The sequence below is a fragment of the Protopterus annectens genome, chromosome 2.part2 (assembly GCF_019279795.1).
Source record: "Protopterus annectens isolate FY-2018-M chromosome 2.part2, PAN1.0, whole genome shotgun sequence".
Lineage (NCBI taxonomy): Eukaryota > Metazoa > Chordata > Ceratodontiformes > Protopteridae > Protopterus > Protopterus annectens.
In genome coordinates this window covers 856,775,988-856,798,079 of record NC_056730.1, presented here as the reverse complement: position 1 = coordinate 856,798,079, position 22,092 = coordinate 856,775,988, and positions in this window count along the sequence as shown.

Here is a 22,092-nt window from a genome sequence, read left to right as displayed (position 1 = left end):
CAGACTGGGAGAATGAGAAAGCAAAAAGACTCATAAGCATTAAATAGCATATATTTTTATTTCACTGGCAGAAAAATGAGAGAAGCAACATTTTTATTCCTGAATATAAAACATTAATAACCAATTATGTATCTTGCAATACATAATGCAATGAGTAAATACTGGAAAGTACTGATCAATATTTATTATTTATTTATTTATTGTTATTTATTTTACATTTATTGACCGGGAAAGTCAGACTGGACAGAGGTCCTTTTTCAGTGGAGGCCAAGGGAGAAAAGCTCCACATAAGTAAACAAAACATACAGACATATACAATTTATACAAAAGTAAGAGATCATATATTTGAGCATGATCAGAGTAGATGCTTGTTGAGAAGTATTGTTTATCCGGGGTTACTGCAAGAAGATAGCCATGTACTGGATAAATGTTGTTTAAGTATTTTTTAAAGTGAAGAAGGTTAGTAATATTTGTTGTATCTGCAGGGAGGTTATTCCAGATTTTGCATATATAGTTTGAGAAGAGGGAGTCACTGCTGCATTGTTGGTTTTGACAGATTTTAGTAGGAAATCATTGCTTGATGGAAGGATGAGGTTACTTGTGTAGGGGAGAAGGAGACTCTGAAGGGAAGGGATCTTATTATGTTGTTTTAGAATATTGTGGGCTATAGTGAGTTGGTTATAGAGTAGAAGTCGGGGTAGTTCAAGCCATTTCAGCTGCTTGAGTGCTATACAGTGGTGTGACCAAAAAGGAGAGTCTGTGGCGAACCTAGCAGTTTTGTTATAACATGATTCCAATTCAGCAAGGTCAGTTTTCTTTAGGTTAATGAGAATGGGTGAGGCATAGAGAAGAGCTGAAATAAGATGTCTTTGTGCAATGGTTACTTTTGTGGTATTGGTAAGATATTGTTTATTTCTGTATAGGTGCCCGAATTTTTGTGTGCTTTCTTGATAGTTTGTGCAATATGAATATCAAATTTAAGGTTAGTATCAATAACTATTCCTAGTGGGTTTGTCTGGGTTACAGGGGAGATGCATGTGTTTAAGGATTGAATGTTGAATAGGGGAATGGGTCTAGTTTGTCTAGTGGAATGGAAAATCATGATTTTTGTTTTATTTGGGTTTAGGAAGAGTTGTGAGTTGTTTAGAAGGTCTCAACTTTAGAGAAGGCATCTTAAGTAATACGTTACAGTTGTAGAGCTGGTGCAGCATGTATGCATTATTTATTTATTTTATTTTACATTTGTTGACAGGGAAAGTCCAACTGGACACAGGTCCATTTTCAGCAGAAGCCCGGGGAGAAAAGCTCCACTTAAAAAACAATCTAACAAATAACAATTTTATGAATTACAACACTTTCTCCTAAATGCATACAATATTATACACGTATATATTTTACATTTCTTCACAAATATATGTATACATACAATTATTGTATTCCAGAAGCATACCACTTGTATGTAGGTAAATGTTTAACTGTCTTCCGAGATGAATAAATAGATACTAACAGAAAAGAACATCGTTAGTTAAGAATTAATATACAGAGGTTAGGCAGTATTAGGTGATCCTTGGAAGAATCATTGTATCACTGCAAATGTAGTGATATTGTGATATAGTGATATGTAGTGATAGTGTAGTAAAATTATGTCTGCTTTTATTGGTATTACTCCATTTACATTAATATGACTGAATAACTGTACTAATTTCTACAATGATAAACTATCTGCAATTAAGTTGTGTGACAGTAAATATTGATAAGTACTGCATCAGTGTAAGGTCGGCTTTCATTTTAAAAAATACTCATTACTGGCATACTCTATTTACTTCCACTTGACTGATTTAAAATAATGAAATCACATATAATCGTGTAAACAACAATGAATATATTTACTGACTACTTAGTGATGTAAGTATGACAGCCTGACAAGTTGAGATCTGTTACGTAATTATTCAATGTCATTTTGCTTTTATGTTTGCATCTATGATTTCATTTTTATTTTTGAGTAACCCCATGCTTATATGGTGATAAGACCTGGCAGTCAACACCCTTCAGAAACTGGTCCCTGTTACAATCTACTTCCTCAACACTTGCAAGGTTGTGAAAAATAGGAGAAACAGAGAGTGGGTTACTGTTCCTGAATATGTGTTCAGTGTGCCTTAAAGCACTGAAATATTTCATATTTCTACTAGGTTTCCTAATGCACCTCAAGGTATGTCGACACCTTCTTGTCACCTTTCAACTTGCAATTTATTAAGTACTCCATCCTTTTTATTATTTGTAAATGTAGCATATTATTCTGTAAATGTACACAGACCAAAACATAAGAAATAGTTATGTTAAACATATGGCTGAAAAGTTGACAATGTATCCATCCTGCAAAAAGCTAGTGTCCTGTATGCTTTTGGTGCAATGAGGAAATGGTATGCAGCTTAAAATAAATTATTATAGGCAGTACTGAACATTTCTGAGTTGATGCATTCAAAGGCTGGGAGGAAATTAATTGTTGCACCAATTTACCTATTGTTGAAAAGTTTACTACTATGGCAATGTCAGCAGGTAGTGAATTCCATGAAGGGCAAAATCTTGTAGGTGTTGCTTTGGCGTCAAACAACTTTCAAGTGTCCAGTCTAAGTGTCAAGGAATTATTTCCATTAATGTTCAGCTTCTTTAATATCTGTCTTTAGCATTGCTACTAATTATATGATATTGTAATGATGTCTTTATTTTTTATTTTTATTTTTTAATTTAATTTATCAGGGCCTAAAGCATTAGAGTTTGTATTAAAAATAAATAAGTAAATACATACAAATAAAAAAACCCTATGAAACACTGTGTAGTTCAGTAAGTTTACATACCACCCACAGGGCAATGTGAGGTGTACTGGGTGGGAATGGACTAAACATTTATTTCTACACACACCCCCACACATACATACACACTACCCCACACACAACCACAGCTGCATATGCCAGGACTGTGATTAGAATCCCTAACTATGTAGTTATTTGTATGATAGTATTACACAGTTATCACACATGCTATAGAGCTTACAGGACTGAAGCCAGTCCAAAGGTACTTCTAAGGTGAATGACAATAGCAGATCTTGTAAAGTAGGGAAATGGGAAGTATACTGGGTGGGTAAGGCATCATAATACCTAGACCTCCACACACACACACACACACACACACACACACACACACACACACACACACACACACACACACACACACACACGTAGGTGATGTGATATTCTAACCCCCACCTCAGTACCATCAGACAATGAATTTCATCTTCATGCTGGCCCATGCCAATGGTTACAACTGATATGCAAATGTCTGCAGCAGGACATCACTCTATGCCATTCAGGGTATCCTTGTGTATGACTCACTCTCTGTGTGTCTCACTCTATCACTATCTGTCCCTCTCTTCCCCATGTCTATGTGTGTGTATGCTTGACATGTTGTACATGCTGCCCATATATATGTGTGGGTATCACACGCAACAGATGCAGATAAACCACATGTACCACCTACAGCTGGTTGTGGGTAATCCTGTAAGATGAGTGTGTGTGGAGACAGTTAGGTTTACATAGCTGTGTGTATGCAAAGACATTTGCACAATACAGATATATATAAGTTCAATGTGGTTTCAGACATGGGCTTCACTTCTCTAAGTGTAGAAGCATGCTCACTATGACCTTTTATAGTAAGTGTTGGAACCCATTCCAGGGATAGTTGTACTCCAGTCTGGGGTGTTGTGTGCTATAGCCATACCTTGCAACCTGTTTGTGCAAGATATCTGGTTATACGCTGCCAATATGGGAAAACAATGGGCCAAACATAGTGGGGTACTGTAACTATTGCTCTTATCAATGTAGTTGTTGCTTGAGTTACAGGGTTTGTTTTAGCAGACATTTTCTGACATATGTAATGTTTGACACTGTACTGTATTGTGTCATTACCTACTGACAGATATAATTGGATCATCACAGTTATTTACCAGAGAAATACAAGATGGATGATACACAGACCTATATTATGAGGGAAAAGCTAGACCTTCTTGTGCAATCCGGCCAGTTGGGAGGTGTGGCTACAGCCGATTGACTGATGAAGCTGTGTAAAAGGTCCAGCACCTTGGTGATATACTGGCTGGGGATCCCCTGGTTGTGCAGTATTCTTCTTACCAGAAAGGTCATGTTCTGGTGTGGCCATACCTGTCAACTGTACAGATTCTCACGGATTATCCAGACTCATGCCTCATATATCTGGTCAGTTTCCCTTAACATTGTGGTTTTCTAGCGCGTTTGTTGCAAATCACTCAGGGGTGCAGTCAGGGAATAATGACAGAACATTAGAGTTTCAGACTTTGCACCCTTCATGACATTTATGCTACTACACACACCCTCTGTTATTCTATCAACTTTCTAACATTATGAGAGCAATATTTCAAATGTGTCCCTATAGCTGGGCCTTTGTCCCACCATTATGTATGGCTTTGTCCAGATTTCTTCCTCTACGAGGTTGAGAGGTATGCAACTAGCATTTAGCAGCATGGCCTTACATTTGTATTTTGTTGACTGTGTTATGTTGGTAGTATGGACCCCATGACATTCCCTACAAAGGCACTATGGGTGAGGCATGGGGCTTTGCCAGAGGCCTATAGGCCATGTGAGACTGATGGAGGCCATCTGTAGCAAGGCAGTGTGCTCTATCACTCATATGTTCCCAGGCTGCCAGGCAGTGGACCCCCTGGGGTGAAAATGGTAAGTGACGGAATGCACTGCTGTGCTACTAGGCACCATACCTCTCTATGTCTGTGAGCCAGACATCTGGACATAGCCATGAGTAATTGGGTGACAAAGGCCTACATATAGGGACCATCATAACTACTGGCCTTACAAACCTAGAAGGGTGATACAATAACAGATTTTGCATTAGCATGCATTTTTCTATAGGGTATGAAGTCTGAGACACTGCAATCCATCATTATTTTCTGACTTTAGACTTTCATGGTTTGCCAGTGATTTGCCAGACAGACAGTATTTCAGAATAAAGAAACTACAAAGATAATGCAAACCTATGTACATTCTGCAAAAGGTCTTTACAGTTGGATGGTATGGTAGGCACTGTGTAGATTACTCCAACCTGTGTATTGTTCATATGTGTGGCCCTCTGCACATGACCTATCCAGCTTTCCAGTTGCAATGGATATTGACATCTGGACAGTGTGTACACCTCCCACCATAGGTGTAGCTGCCATGCAAGATAGTTGGCACTGCAGTTCCTGGAACAAGGCCCTGTCTATCACAGTACTGTACCTAGGCCACTAGGAGACAACAGCCATGAGAAGTTGCTGGCCACATCCTGACAGTATTCCCCACACATATGCATAGCTCATTGACCCCATATATTGTGGACAATGCATGCAGCAAGTTATCATGTTGATTGGGACAGCCATGGCAATGTGTGCTCTGCTGTTGTTACCCTACAAACTTACATGTTACTGCATTTCTATGGGAATATGGGTGGGAAGGCACACCTGTCAACAGTATACATTTGCACAGACTGTGCTGATATTTGGGTTTACATTTTGGTTCCATTTAGCATAGTATTGTGTCCTGTTTTGGAGAATAAAGGCATATCACCAGAGACCACAGGCTAGATTGTAATGGCATACAATTGAGTTTCAGACTTCTTACCCTTCAGAGTCTTACTGCAAATGCAAGGCCTGCTGTGATATCACTGTGTAAGTCTGTTGAGGGGGTATTCCATCATTATCACCATTTGTGGGCCTTTGCCAAACATTCCTTTATGGTTTTATATGGCTGACTTGCTGGGCAAGTTTAAGTGGTGAGTATGGGATCCCCACATTGACATCCATGCATGTGACCTATGACCCCCCTTAGTTGGCCCCCCACATATACTGCAGTGGCATTTGTCACCTTGAATAATACTGCATAGTGTGGGGAAGCCAGTATTGTGCAGACATTTTCTGGTGTCCCACATAGCTGTCAGTTGTCAGCTGCTATCCCAGTAGGCCACCCCATTCCATTGCATGCATGCAGCAATACCAAAGATATGCTACCAGAATATACTAATCCATTCATTTATTGTTAAAAAGACTGACTTACCTTGTGCCTGCGGCAGTTGTGAGGATGGTGCTTGAGGGCTACCTATGTTGGATGCATACACTACACTGCCTGTACATGGTAAGTTACAGGTAATGTGATGTGTGTGTCATCCATTTTACAGTGTGAGCAAGTCAGAGAGGGGCCCCCACCCCCAACAAAAAAGACCGCAGTGAAGAACTTCTCAAAAGCCAACTTCACACTTCTTAAGACTGGTGTGGTATCCTTCAAGGCCCCTGAGCCATTGGAAACCACAACCCACGCTGCTGAATCCCTTACAAATGCTTTCTACGAGTACCTCCAGGATTGCATGGATCAAGCAATCCCAAATAAAATCAAGACCCTTTCCACCAAAGGCAAGCACCCGATCTGGTGGACCCCAGCCATAAACAAACTTTACAACAAGAGGAGAAAGCTACTACAAGATAGAGCAAAATCCCTAAAAGGGAAGACATCTCTGATCAATACTAGAAAAAACTGCGATCACTCATAAAATCATCCAAGGCCAACTTTGAGAGAAAAATCGCCAAGGACTCAAAAGACAATCATAAGGCCTTCTTTAGCTATGTTAGAAATCTGGGTGGAAACTCCCAGATATGCTCAGAATTAGTCCAAAATGATAGAAAAATCACTGAACCCACAGACATTGCAAACATACTGGCAGACAGGTTCAGTGAAAATTTCTCCCTCCCTCCCCCAAAAGGAGAAATATCTATCCCAGCAGAGTGTAGCCTCCCAATCATCTCAAATGCCCAGGTGAGAGCTGCTCTCTCTAAAGCTAAAAACACAGCATCAATGGGACCGGATGGTGTCCCCTGCTGTGTGCTACACGAACTCAATGAGGAACTAAACCCACACATAAGGCTGCTGTTTAATCTTAGCCTTACCACAGGATACGTACCCAAAGAGTGGCGTACGGCAACTGTGGTCCCACTCCACAAAGGTGGTGCTTCTACGGACCCTGGTAATTACCACCCCATAAGCTTAACAAGCCTGGTCTGCAAAGCTATGGAGAGGATCATAATGGAATTCATAAATAAAGACATAGGGGACCTACAGACATTGGATCCTACCCAATTCGGCTTTGTCAAGGGCAGATCATGCCTCTTGAACTTGGTCAACTTTTTTGAAACAGTCACCAAGGCCATTGATGAGGGTAAGGCAGTTCACACAACCTACCTTGACCTTGCAAAAGCTTTCGACACAATACCCCACTCGGGTATCATAGAAAAGCTCACCAGCTTAAATGTAAACCCATATGTCACAAGTTGGGTTGCAAACTGGCTCAAGGACAGAACCCACAGGGTTAGAGTTGCTGGTGCCATGTCAGACTCCAAGCTGGTCACAAGCGGTGTCCCACAGGGCTCAGTCCTGGGCCCCCTCTTGTTTGGCATCTACTTTTCAGAAGGGCAGGCAAACATAGGAGGATTATGGCTGACAAAGTTTGCAGATGACTGCAAACTGGGCGCCATAGTTGAAAATCCATCAGACACAGATATCCTTCAGAGAGGTCTCATAGAAATGGATAACTGGTGCCAGAGCCATGGCCTTAAGCTAAACGCCAAAAAATGTATAGTCATACCCTTTGGTAAAAACAAGGTAACCCCAAGTTACCACATAGGTGGCAATCCATTAAGCACAGAAGAGGTTATCAGGGACCTGGGGACCCAAGTTGACAGTAACCTTTCTTTTGACACTCACATTGCCAAAGTGGTTAGGAGGACCTTCTACATTGCCCACCTGATTATGAAAGGATTCACATCCAGATCAAGGGAGGTCATTGTTCCTCTGTACTCTTCACTTATCAGACCAATGATTGAGTACAATGCCCCATTCGGAATGTATCTTACCCGACACCTGCAGCAATTGGAAAGACCCCAAAAGTTCCTCACCAAAAGGATAAAGGGGCTCAAAAATATGCCATATGCTGCCCGACTGAAGAAACTCCAGCTCGATTCAGTCGCATACCGTCTGCTCAGAGGTGACCTGTGCCTGACATACAAGGCCATGTCCAACCCAGAATTAATGGACGTGCTCCACCTCAAAAAATCCAAATCCACCAGAGCCATAAGAGCAAGAGACTTAAACCTCAACACGGATATAAATAGGATGTGCTGGAGGGACAGATTCATCACCCAGAGACTCCCTATGCTGTGGAACAGAATCCCGGTCCATGTGAGACAGAGCACCTCGCTGGCTCTGTTCAAGAGGAATCTTGACCAGTGGATGGGAGATCGTAGGTTTACCCCAGGGATCATCTCTGTATCACTGCTGGACAGAGGCATGGCAAACTGTACATCAATTCAATCTCATCTTTTTTGAAGTTCAAAATGTGTTCATCTGAAATTACTATTAATTTTTTAGATATCAACTTGAGTCTTGATGGTGGTACACTTAGAACAAGCCTCCATAGAAAGGAAGTCTGTGCAGGAAGGTGCACTCATGCAAGTAGTATGCATGCGCCACATGTTTTTAGAGGTACTGTCAGGTCTCAATTTTATAGAGCCAGTAGGTTTAACACGGAAGATCCTAGCTTCTCCAAACAGTTGAATGAGATGATAGCTGATTTCACTAACAGTGGTTATGATGCTACCATCTTAAATAATGAGAAACTAAATGTGCTAGAGGAAAGAAAGTCGAGGGTGACCCCTGTTATGTTAAATGACGCCATAGAAACACAAGCTGTTGGCTTGCCCAATGTGTCCATCCAGAATGAGATGAAAGTAAGATACGTTATTTCGTTTAGTACAAAAACACCATGTATTAAACGTATTATCCATAAGAATTGGCTAATCTTGATGGCATCTGAAGAGTTAAAAGCAATGCTGGGCAATGTCCCATTTTTTGCATATCATAACATGAGAACCCTCAAGAGTGTCCCCTGTTACAAAGATTTTCCTACAAATATCATAACACATCCATCCAGCACTATGGGCACACGAAAATGTTATAATTGCTCGTGCTGTGATGACATTGATGATGAACATTTAGGTATCTTTGAACACCCAGTCAGTAAGAGGCTGTTTAGGTTCAATGTAACTGCTACTTGTGTTACCACCCACGTGGTTTACCTTGCTACCTGTGTATTATGCAACTCTTTCAATGTGGGTAAAACCACACGTAAACTTAAAGATAGGATCACAGAACACAAGTCCGAAATCCGAAGATGTGTGGACACTAATGCTTTATATAAACACAGGCTATGTTTTGGTGAACAGCATGTATTTAAATTTAAAGCTATAGACCATGTTTCACCCTCACCCAGAGGTGGTGATATCAATAACAAATTAGAAATTAAAGAATACAACTGGATAATTAGATTGATGGGGGACTCACCCCCTGGTTTGAATAGTACTGTCAGCCTTAAACCTATTTTGGTTAGAATGAGTAGATCTAGATTATGAGATTTTCTCTTTATGTATATGATTGTACATGTGATTTTTAGGTTAAAACTTTGCTTTTTTAAAAATATACATTCTCCCTTTTTTTAAAAATATACATTCTTCCTTTTTTAAATGTTTTTTGTTTTCATGTATGCATTATGCTGTTGCATTTTTTAGCTTTGCATATTTATTTATTTCTACATGTTTTGTTTTAATGATTGGGTCATGTGACTTCTTGGCTGCCGGTCATATGACTTTTTTAGACCTATATATACTCTGCATTTGCATTTGTATTTTCAGTATTGATAAAGGATTTTATCCGAAAGCTTTGCTCCTCACATTAAAGTGTTTTTTCTACTGAGAACGTTGTTTGTCTTCAAGGACAGAACCCACAGGGTTAGAGTTGCTGGTGCCATGTCAGACTCCAAGCTGGTCACAAGCGGTGTCCCACAGGGCTCAGTCCTGGGCCCCCTCTTGTTTGGCATCTACTTTTCAGAAGGGCAGGCAAACATAGGAGGATTATGGCTGACAAAGTTTGCAGATGACTGCAAACTGGGCGCCATAGTTGAAAATCCATCAGACACAGATATCCTTCAGAGAGGTCTCATAGAAATGGATAACTGGTGCCAGAGCCATGGCCTTAAGCTAAATGCCAAAAAATGTATAGTCATACCCTTTGGTAAAAACAAGGTAACCCCAAGTTACCACATAGGTGGCAATCCATTAAGCACAGAAGAGGTTATCAGGGACCTGGGGACCCAAGTTGACAGTAACCTTTCTTTTGACACTCACATTGCCAAAGTGGTTAGGAGGACCTTCTACATTGCCCACCTGATTATGAAGGGATTCACATCCAGATCAAGGGAGGTCATTGTTCCTCTGTACTCTTCACTTATCAGACCAATGATTGAGTACAATGCCCCATTTGGAATGTATCTTACCCGACACCTGCAGCAATTGGAAAGACCCCAAAAGTTCCTCACCAAAAGGATAAAGGGGCTCAAAAATATGCCATATGCTGCCCGACTGAAGAAACTCCAGCTCTATTCAGTCGCATACCATCTGCTCAGAGGTGACCTGTGCCTGACATACAAGGCCATGTCCAACCCAGAATTAATGGACGTGCTCCACCTCAAAAAATCCAAATCCACCAGAGCCATAAGAGCAAGAGACTTAAACCTCAACACGGATATAAATAGGACGTGCTGGAGGGACAGATTCATCACCCAGAGACTCCCTATGCTGTGGAACAGAATCCCGGTCCATGTGAGACAGAGCACCTCGCTGGCTCTGTTCAAGAGGAATCTTGACCAGTGGATGGGAGATCGTAGGTTTACCCTGGTATCATCTCTGTATCACTGCTGGACAGAGGCATGGCAAACTAATGGGTATAGTATTCTTCAACCTAAGGGGTGGTGAAAGCCACACAACTCTGGCTAGGCTTATAAATGCCCTAGGGCAGATAGCCTAGTATGAACCTATGAACCTATAAGAGAGAAGTGTCAGTCTCTGGGCCCCTACAGTATCAGTGTGTGTGCTATGCATTGCCTCTTTGCTAAGGCCTGGGCATATTGGGCATGCCTCCTTCTGCCTACAGGAGCAGGCTCAGGGGCTTCCTCCTCTGAGTTCCTCTGTGCCTGTGTGGACCTTGGCAATGATGGGGGACTGTGTGGCCCTTCCCTGTGCTGTTCCTGCTGCAGCTGTTTCCACAGGATCATATTGTGTAGAATGGCACATACTATGAACATGTGGCTGGAGAGCAAGGCTACACCAGATATGTCAAGGCAGCGGAACTGTGACTTGAGCAGTCCAAACACATGCTCTATAATGATCCTAGTTTGTGTGTGTTCCTCAATTTTTGAGTGGGTGTGTGTGCATTTCTGATGGGTGCCATCATCCATGACTCCAGTGCATAACCAGCATCCCCCACCAGACGGCCATATGGGATGTCCCCACTGCCAAATGCCTGGTACAGCTGTGAAGAATGCCAGATGTGGGAGTCGTGATAGCTTCCAGTGCTGCCAGCACGCACATTCATGATAATGCTCTGGGCATTGCACATGACCTGGCAGTTGATGGAGGTGAAGCTCTTGTGGTTTATATAGACCCTACTCTGTTCAGCAGGTGGTGCTTTGATGTGGGTGTGTGTGCAGTCTATCGCACCCAGTACCTCCGGTTATGCTGCTACATGGAAGAGATGCATATTGTTGGTCCTCTCCTTATGGGTGTTGGGGAATTAAATGTGGTCACCGGCATGTGGTAGCATGGTATCCAGGAACTGGTGGAGTACCCTGGATGCAGATGCCTGTGAGACTTCCATCATGTCCCCAGTAGGCTTTTGGAAAGTACCTGTAGCTAAAATTCTTAAGGCAACACATTCCTTGATATCCACTGGGATGGGTTCCCCTCTGTTGGTTCTAGCTCTGAGTTGAGGCCGGCACAGCTCGATGATTTGCTGAAGTGTGTCTCCGTCCACCCTGTAGTGCTCTACTATCTCCAGATCATGTAGCTCCTGGTAAGTTACCCTGTGTCTGAACCCTCTTCTCCTCCTCCTCAGTCTGGGGCAGTTGTCAACATTATCCTCCTCACTACCCTCAGCCTCTAGTACATACCGATGGATCAAAGTAATGGCAGCCGCTAACATTTTTCAGTTAAAATTAGCCCCACATGTGTACAACAATGGTGCAAGGTTTGTGGGAAAACCAGACTGAAAGGTATTTGCACAGTTTATACTGTTGTGCTGCAGATGCTGCCTGTATGATTGGCTGGCTATGCTACATTCCATCTGCTTGCTATTTTATTAGTACTTGATTGCTTTTATTCTGCTATTTGCCATTTTTGTCTTTTTTCCCTTCCCATTTCCTCCCCTTTTAAGCCCCGAGGTGCGCCGCGCAAACCTGGTGCCCAAATGTAAGCAGTCCTGCCATTTCTGGGGGGGGGGGTGTTTTTTTTTTGTTTTATCAAATAATTTATTGATTTTCAAAAAGACAAAATATAATTTCTACTAGAATACAAATGAAACAAATGACAAACTATATACAATATGTACATATGGCCTATATGAAAAATGAGAACATCTTTGGTAAGAGAGAGATAGTTACACATAAAAATATCAGAGTATTTTCCACAAGTACTAAGAAGATGTGGAGATCTTTAAAGTCTCAATGAGAGAAAAAAACTTCTTCCAAGGATTGTTGATCCATTTATTAGGGAATATTCTTGTTTCTTTTGCCTTTGTTTCCAAATGTATTGTTTCTTCTAATAGAGTCATACATTCTTGAAAGTTGGGTTCAGATGGAGTTTTCCATTTTCTTGTAATATATTTTCTAGCAATTGCTAATATAGTCAATAGTAGATACAAATTCTTTTTTCTCATAACATTTGTTTCAGTTACATTCAGAAAAATCATGGATTTAGTTAGTATAAAGGAATCTGAAAAAATAGCTTGGAGGAAATTACCAATCTCCTCCCAGAATTTTTTTAATTTTGATGCACTCAAAAAATATATGAATCCAATCAGCATTACAATTCTGAGAACATCTCCAACATATCAATTGTTTAGAAGAGTCTATTTTAGCTATTCTATTGGGGGTGTAAAACGCCCTGTGTAAGAATTTCCATGAAAACATCTTCCAAGCTTGTAAATTGGAGGTTAATTTAAGAGAATACAATAAATTAATTTTGTTTTAAGAGGAAATGTTAATCTGATGACCTTTAGTGATAAAGTTTCAGAAGTTTTGTTTTGGATTAACTTTGTAGATTATTAAGTTTTATAGAGCATTGATGTTAAATTAGACCAATTATGATTATTATAGATCATTTCTTGGATAATGGAAATTAATTTTGGTTCAGAACTAAAGGAGGAATTATTGATTATTCTGCATAACTCTTGAGCATGAAATAAAATGCTTTGAAATATAAGCCAATCTGAATTTGGAATATCAAAGGTGTTTATTATTTGTTGTATGTTTAAGACTGACGAGTTCCTAATACAATCTTGCCAACAGGTAATTTTTTTTAGTTCCCAGTTATTTATAATGTTACATGTAATTTGATGGGAAAGTTTTTAGTTATTTTGAAAGGAATTAAGAGTTCCCACCATAATTTAATGTCTAATTTTGAGTTTATGAAGGATCTAAATAAGTTATAAATGTAGTTTATGAAGACTAACTTGGTGGGTTTCGAAACATTAAATTGTAAATTAAGACATAATATTTTCCAAAATTTATTTATTTGATCATTTGATAGGGTATTTTTTGTAAGGTTATTCTCATTTAAAAAACTAGAAATATGAAGGGATTTCCAAGCTGATGAAATTTTTGGGTCTATCCAATTGAAAACTATTTTGAATATAGAAGCCTTGATATATGTCTCTAAATCTGGAAAATTAATTCCTCCCATTTCCCAGGGTCTAGTATGATGAGCATAGGCTATCCTGTTTCATTTAGGGAACCAGAGAAAATTTTAAATAATTTTATTTATGTCTTGTATTACATTTTTATTAGGTAGCATTGGAATGGCTTGAGCTATATAGTTTATTTTTGGTAATAATACCATCTTTATTAATTAAAGTCTACCTTCAAACTTTAGAAATAACTTATTTCATTTGTCAGTGAGTAGTTTATGGTATTTAATATTTTTTTATAATTTGTAGACAGAGTATTATTAATATTGTCACCTATAATAATTCCTAGGTAATTTATAGAAGAGACCTGTTTTCCTATTAAATGGACTGGAGTTATGAAAGAATTTTGTTTTTTATTTAAATGCATATAATTAGATTTTGATTCACCTATACGTAAACCTGAGCTATCAGAGAACTTTTTAGTCTGTAGATCCAGCGATTCTTGTGAGGCACTCAGAGTTAAAAGTAGATCGTCCACAAAGAGCGTGATTTTGGAATTAAATTGATCATAAATGTCTATGCCTTTAATTTTTGTGTTTTGACGTAATGTAATAGCAAATAATTCTATTGCAAGAGTGAATAAAATGGATGACAAAGGACAGCCTTGCTTAGTACCTTTAAGTATTTTAATGGGTTCTGAAGTAAAAGGGCCTAGTTTTACATATGCAAGATTATTTTTATATAGATTTTTTATCAAAGTAATGAAATGAGATGGAAAATCAAACATTTCTAAAACTTTGAAGAGATAATCCCATTTCAGAGTATTGAAAGCTTTTTCAGTATCAAGAGCTATTAGAAGAGCTTCTCGACTGTCCCTATTTAAAATGTCGATAAGCGACAGTATTCTTAAAATATTATCATAAGTGTGTCTATTATAAATAAAACCAGACTGTTCAAAATTTATAATATGTGTTATGGATTTTTTTAATTCTATTTGCAAGAATAGATACAAATATCTTATAGTCATTATTTAGCAAAGAAATTGGTTTATAGGAACTACATTGTTTTGGATCTTTATTTTCTTTTAATATAGGCGTGATTAAAGAATATTTCCAAGAGGGAGGGATTAAATTATCAGTTTGAATTACATTTAAGGTTTTATGAAAAATTGAGATGGCTGAGGAAGGAAATATTTTATATAGTTCCATTATAATTCCATCTATCCCAGGGGCTTTATTATTTTTGCTTTCTTTAATTTTATCAACTACTTCCTTAAGAGAAATTTGTTTTAAGATCTCAGATTTTAGTTTATCTGAAATTTTATTTATTTTAAGTAAACTTTTATCTAAATCTATATGATGAAATTGTGCTGAATTATTGAATTGGTGGTCAGAATAATAATATTTAAAGGCTTCAAGAATATCACTAATGTCTGATACCATTTTATTATTTCTTCCTTCATGGATGATTTTTGTAATATTATTATCTGAGGCTTGTCTTTTAACTCTCATTGAAAGATTATGTAGATGCTTGGGCGACATTGAGTGTGAGTTGATCTTTAGTTTTTCTAATGCCAAATTTGTTTTATGAGTTAAGATTTCATTGTATTTGTTATTTAAGTATGTAATTGTTTTCTTTTTTGCTTTTGGATGTTGCAAATTATCTTTATTGATATTTATAAGCTTATTTTGGATATTATGAAGTTCCGATTCCCATTCTTTAGTCTTATTTTTAAACCAAGCTTGAATTTTACCAAATAAGTAAGCTTTTAGTGTATCCCAAAGAATTGTCAAACAAATATTATTTGATTGGTTAATGTCAAGAAAGTTTTGAATTTCATGATCTAACCATGGCTTAAATTGTGGTATTTTGGTGATGTATGCTGGTATCCTTGTTGTGAAAATCAACCTTTTAAAATCAATTTCTAGTTTTAAAATAAGTGAATTAGGGGGCAAGGGAATATAGAAAAATTAATTATTTTCATACTTAAATCTTAAGATGCATAAAGTTTATCAATTCTGGTTTGGGTGCCAAATCAATAATCTCTATGAGAAAAGGATAGTGAGTTGGGGTCTTTATATCTGTAGGTGTCGATTAGATTTAGGTTCTCGCACCAATTTCTTAGAGCTTTTCCTAAAGACATAAGATGGAAGTGCTTTTTATTCGAGGTTTCAGAAATGTCTAAAGTACAGTTGAAGTCTCTCCCTAGAATCAGAATACCCTTATAAACTTTGTTAATTAATTCTAAATGTTTCCTAACAGTTCCCAGCCCTATACCAGGAAACCAATAGGTGTTAACAAGTGTCCATATTCTGTTATTAAATCTTATTATTACAATTGATATAAGACCTTCATTGTCTTCATACTTATAAATAATTTGGGGAATGATGATGTTTTTCCTCCAAAGTATTAGAACTCCTCTTGTTTTTTTCTGATATGATGAGCAAGATAGATTTATATATTCCATTGGATTCCAATTAAAGTTATCATCTGATTTTAAGTGAGATTCTTGAATAAATACAACCTGAATTTTATTTAGTTTCAAGTAAATTGGATCTTTTCCTTGGATTGTTTAATCCATTAACATTTAAGGACAGTAAGGTTAAATCCATCAAGTATGACTTTCTTGTGAGTAAATTAAGGTTTTCATGTTTGGTGTTAACTGATTAGTAAAGAGTGTAACTTTATCTAGAGAAAATTTGTGTGAAATAGTTAGATTAGTTCTCTCTAACAAAGTTTATTAGAGATAGGCCGATAAAATGAAAATTTGAATATTGAATAAAAAATAAGTAAGAGTAACCATACTAATAATGAATTTATTACAAACTTTAACCAACATGAAGTGACATGCACTTCTAATCTGAGTGAACATGTAAGTTCAAACAGATTAACCCTCATGATGAACAAAAGTGATTAACGACAATAACATGTCTGAGCTCCAGTATGAGTTATTTGGAGACCCAAAACTAATTTATATATCCACTGTTGTTGTTAGGAGTAAATAATTAAATGAAATTTGCAATACTTAAAGGAAATATATTTTGAAACTGATGTAGGAGAAACAGCTGATTCAAAACAATTGCTAATGAGAGCAAATGCAATTTTAAGTGATTGTAAGTGTATAGAGCAAAGGAAGATGTCATATAATAGAATCATTAATTCTAAGTTATAAAGTATTCAAAGTAAAAAGAAAGTCTAGGTATTATGACTGATGAATCCTATTTAATGATAAATACTGTAACCAAATACAATAGTCATAGTTTAGTAATAAATAAACAGATGCATAAATAATCATAAATACATACATTTTGCATATTATCTACTTTTGTCAATGCATTAACTATTTCAAATTAAAGAGTGTACAAACTATTAGCAAAGTTAGTATAAGTAAGTTCTTTTACTAGAGTTGAAATTAAATATCTAATGATCACTAAGAAAATTCCTTCTGTCTTTTAAGTCCACTATACTATAAAAATGCTATAATTTTGGACATATTGTGGGAATTAAACTTGTAAACTTTTAATATTTAAATAATATAGCATATAGTCAAATTACACACAGTAAACCCAATGAAACATGTCAGATATAAAAGCATCACACTTACTAAAATACAAATATTTATCCTTTTTCATTTCTGGCATGTTTAGGTTATAAAATTACTCAGTGGATAAGCATAACAGAACAAAGTACACTAGATGTAAAGCATCATTTTTTTCACTGTGTAAAGAATTTCATTTTTAACAATCAATAGGACATTTGAAAAACTATTATAAATCAGCAGCCACAAATTTCTTCAATATCAAAATTAATTAAACACAAGCATAATAAAGTTAGTAATGTACTGTTTCACTAAGTTATGAATATTATTACTTGCATTCTTTCTGGGTAGTGGTTAACAGCACAGTCAATCCCGAATCAAAATTCTGTATTAGTTCTATTGGACTTTACGCAAAGGAAATGTCTTAAGTTATTGATTACAAGTAATCATTTCTAGTGTTATGAATTTACCCAAATCAAAAAGATATGAAGTATTGTTTATAATTGAAAGCATAAGCTGCTTATTCCAGAATTATAGCAATTTATATTATCTAGAATTTCATATTTCTACTGAGTTGTCATGCATATCTTTATTATTTATTGCCATCTTAAAAGGTAAATATTCTTAAAAAACATGTCAAATTTGCTAAACATAACCCATAGAGAAATCTGGAATCAGGAATTTAACTAAACAAATAGCTTATATTATATGTTTGCAAATTAAATCTAAGAATCAACACTTGCAAGTTCATTTCTGCCTACTATGCATTTAATCTTGTCCATAGCTTTAAATAAATAGGAAGCAAATTACTAATTTACCCATTAATCATCTGCTATAGTTAATTTAGACTGTCTCCCGTCACTTCCTACACTAAATACTTTATTTCATAGGATGCCTGTTGTAAGAAAAACTGTGATCACTACTGCTGATGTGAATACCACACACACTTTTTTTCTATTACGTTAAGATACTGGATAAAAACCACAGCCAACATTAAAGACCCACCAGCCTCACTTACTTACAAATTAGGCATATAGTACTGGCTATAGAGAACCCAAACTGATTTTATAGAAAACTATATATAGAGACGTTGCTGAGATGCACAACTGATGTAAATTGAGAACAAAACTCTGTTGTAAAAACAGCTGTATGCAGGATGCTAGAAACTGGTGGCATTACAGTAACTTAGTTGGAATTAGCAGCTTTATACATAGCCAAAGAATTGAGTGCAAATTCAAAAATAATCGGAGACACTTCATCTATTAACCTGACAGGATAGGAGACTGAATTAACATACATGTTCTGAATGATACAAGTTTATAACTTTCATTTATAGAATGACATTCATCTTAAGTCACCACTTTCATGACGTATTAAGAGGCTCAACTAAAATCCAAGTCAAAATCCACGTTAGTTGAGAGGTATAGGTAAGAGCAGACCGACTATTTCAAATCGACACCCACACAAGAGTTGAACCGCACAACTATAAAGCAACACAATACCAGGACAGTGAACAGCTACCCTATTTGCTGCACTCATGCGCACCAATTTGAGCAGATTTCCAGCTCTAAAGCTTCCTTCTCCAAGACATGGAACATTGGCTGCTTAAATGGGAGAAGCGCTAGAAGCATGTACACCAAGAACCACTAACAGCCTACCTGTAAGTACCACACACATCTGCATTCACTCACAGCAAGCTACTATACAACACATAATGCATAACTGCCATCCTGTTACCGCAGGAGATCAAGGTGCCAAATATAACAGAGGGATACAGACCCTGAATCAGACATCTCTTTTGATTATTGCTCTTAAAAAGTTAATGGAAGAGGTATTTTACTAACCTACACTTTCTGCATACCCCTCAGCTGTCCACATTTTCGTAGAAACCAGACAAACTCTGCAGCACGTTAATGTCTCTCTCTTTCAAAACAACTGCTTCATGTAACAGCTATGCGATCATTGCATGCACTTGCTAGTGCATTGGAACTGTTGCCCTGACAACGGAAAAGCACCCAAAATAAGTATCGACAATGTGCTAGACCACGTAACTAACAGATCCTCAGCTACATCGAGAGTTCCCTAATCACCTAGCAAGGACAAATTTGTTCACACATTTCACCATCCCAGGCAAGCTCGAAATATAACAAGACAGTAGTCTAACCTGTCAAATCCCATAACGGGCACTGTTCACCACCAACTTTCAAGGAGTTTCAGCCTTCACCATAACATCATTCATGCAGCTGACAGATATAACTGTGAGTACAAACATCGCACATCATGGAATCTATCACCATCAAGCAAATATACAAAACCTTTACTATTGAAGCTCTAAATTCACAAACTAGTCTAGCCAAACATACATCTATAAACTAAACAGTGCACAACTCAACAGTATAGTGACGGTGAATTTCTGTATAATGCTATCACTGATATATAACACGACTGATCTAGACAGGCACCTTCCCAAAAACTGAAAACATTTTCTAATCATAGAAGACATTAATATTTAGTAAATTAATAAAATGAAAGAAAAAATATCTCAACTAATCAAACTATTTAATCAAACAGATTAGACAAGTGAAGTCAGAAATCGTGAGATGAAAGCTCTCGTCAGTAACAACTATAAAGCTGTATATACTTATGCGGCATAAATGTGTGGAATAAATAGTACATGAGTTATTTTGGTAATAAGTGAGGTTAATTAACTTAACCTACCTATAACTATGTGTAAAAAACATTTAATTCTTCATATTCCTACATTTTAACATGAGAGCTTCCATGTTAATTATGTAGATTCTATTTTAGATTCCATTTTTTTGTTTTAGACCCAGTGTGCACCATGCAAACCCATTTAGCTAAGGTAAACAATGAGAAATGGCCCTCCCCTGGACACAAACACGCTCTTCATTTCATGGAATAAGTCAAAATAGCCTCAGACATACCCCCTTGGTTAGCTGTGCTTAGTTAAGTTCAAATGTGAGTCGTGGAGCTCCAATGTGCTTACACCAAGCATGACACACACCCTTTTCATGTGAGCTGCTTCTCCTGCTTACACCACTGCCTTATAGCTCCTACACGGCTAGGTGCTGTTTGGCACTTGTCTTCTTTTTGTGATTCAGTAAATTTCCCTCATTAGCATACCCCACTGTCTTAGTCTCTAGTTACAGCACTATACTAGAGACTTTCCCCTTAGCAACCACTGTTCCCTGCTGTTGTTTTGATTCTGCATTCCATAGACTATAATGGCAAAATGCAGATTTCACTTAAAATTGCCTTTTCTCATTTTTTTTCTTTATTTTCGGCACAATCCCATTTGCACGCCACTACCTTATGCTTAAAAGGCCGAATCAGCCTACAAAAATAAACTTTGATTTTTATAATTTTGCAACACTTTTTCATGCCAATGGCCATATATTTGGCCAATGGCATGCCTAAGGATTAGAATATATGCTTTAGTTTAAGCTGTCATGCCTCCATTTTGATTTTTGCAGAAATGTATTCGGCTAGTAGCCGAATACATTTCTGCAAGCTATACTATTCTGCCACGGATGCCTCCTTGCTTGCTGGATCACTAATTGACCTCATTTGCATGGTTTTCACCAGAGAATGAGGTCATTAGCATAATCCATTCATGTCCTTGGCAGAACAGTGTTGGCAGGCTTGTGCGCGTCCTCAGGCTTGTTTACCTATTCTCTCAGCAGCCATATTCCATGCAGGAGCAACTACACTATTCCTGCATGGAAAAAATGCCGTATTAAATCCTGGGGTTAATCAATAAAAAAATAAAAAAATAATATAACCAAATTGCTGCATATTGTGTCTTTTAGTTTAAATTACAGCAGTTTCATTAAAAGTTCATAACATATTTAAAATAAACATATACACGAGCTGCCATACATTTTGTGGGAAAGTAATGTACATGCTTATTTAAACTGAAAGTAGCAGCATATAGAACGTTGCTCATAACCATTTGCACTTTAAAAAATGCATGCATACATACATCTTATAGAACTGTTATTTTGAAATTAATGTCAGTGTACATATATTATACCCATGACTAATCTTCACAATAATTCATGGAGAAACTGTAATTGCATCTTTGACAAAACTGTGTGATTCAATTTTATTTAACCTATTAACTCATAAGTCATAACATAAATGTATGCAAGAGAAGTACTCGGAAAAGAAACTGCTTCAATGTTATTTGCAAATCGCTTGCTGGAATGCACAGTTGCCCACTCAAGTAATATTTGTTGTCTCTTGCACATATTCACTGTAGACATTCTAGCTACATAAGGTAATTTCATCCAGCAGTTTAGTGTCACCTGTACTTTTGATATTTTTTAAGCTGGAGTTTTAGGCAGGCCCCATAGGAAAGGCATGTCAGGAGGAACAGCTGCCCGGGGCACCAGCTTGTAGGGGGGTACCAAACAGGTTGACAGTTTACAGACTGTAATTGCAATAATCGTGATAGCAATCAATGTGATTACAACCTATAAACTGTCTGACTACTCTATTTTCCTTAAAGGTAATGCTAAGCTATTAAGTGACTACATAATAACTCATTAACTGCATTTAAAAAAACAGCATGACAGTTCACAAGCTGTCACGAAGTAATAGAATTGCAATTACTTGCACACAGTGAAGTAGGCAACAAATGAGAGTGTTGCCTAACCCTAAACCTGCACCTTACCT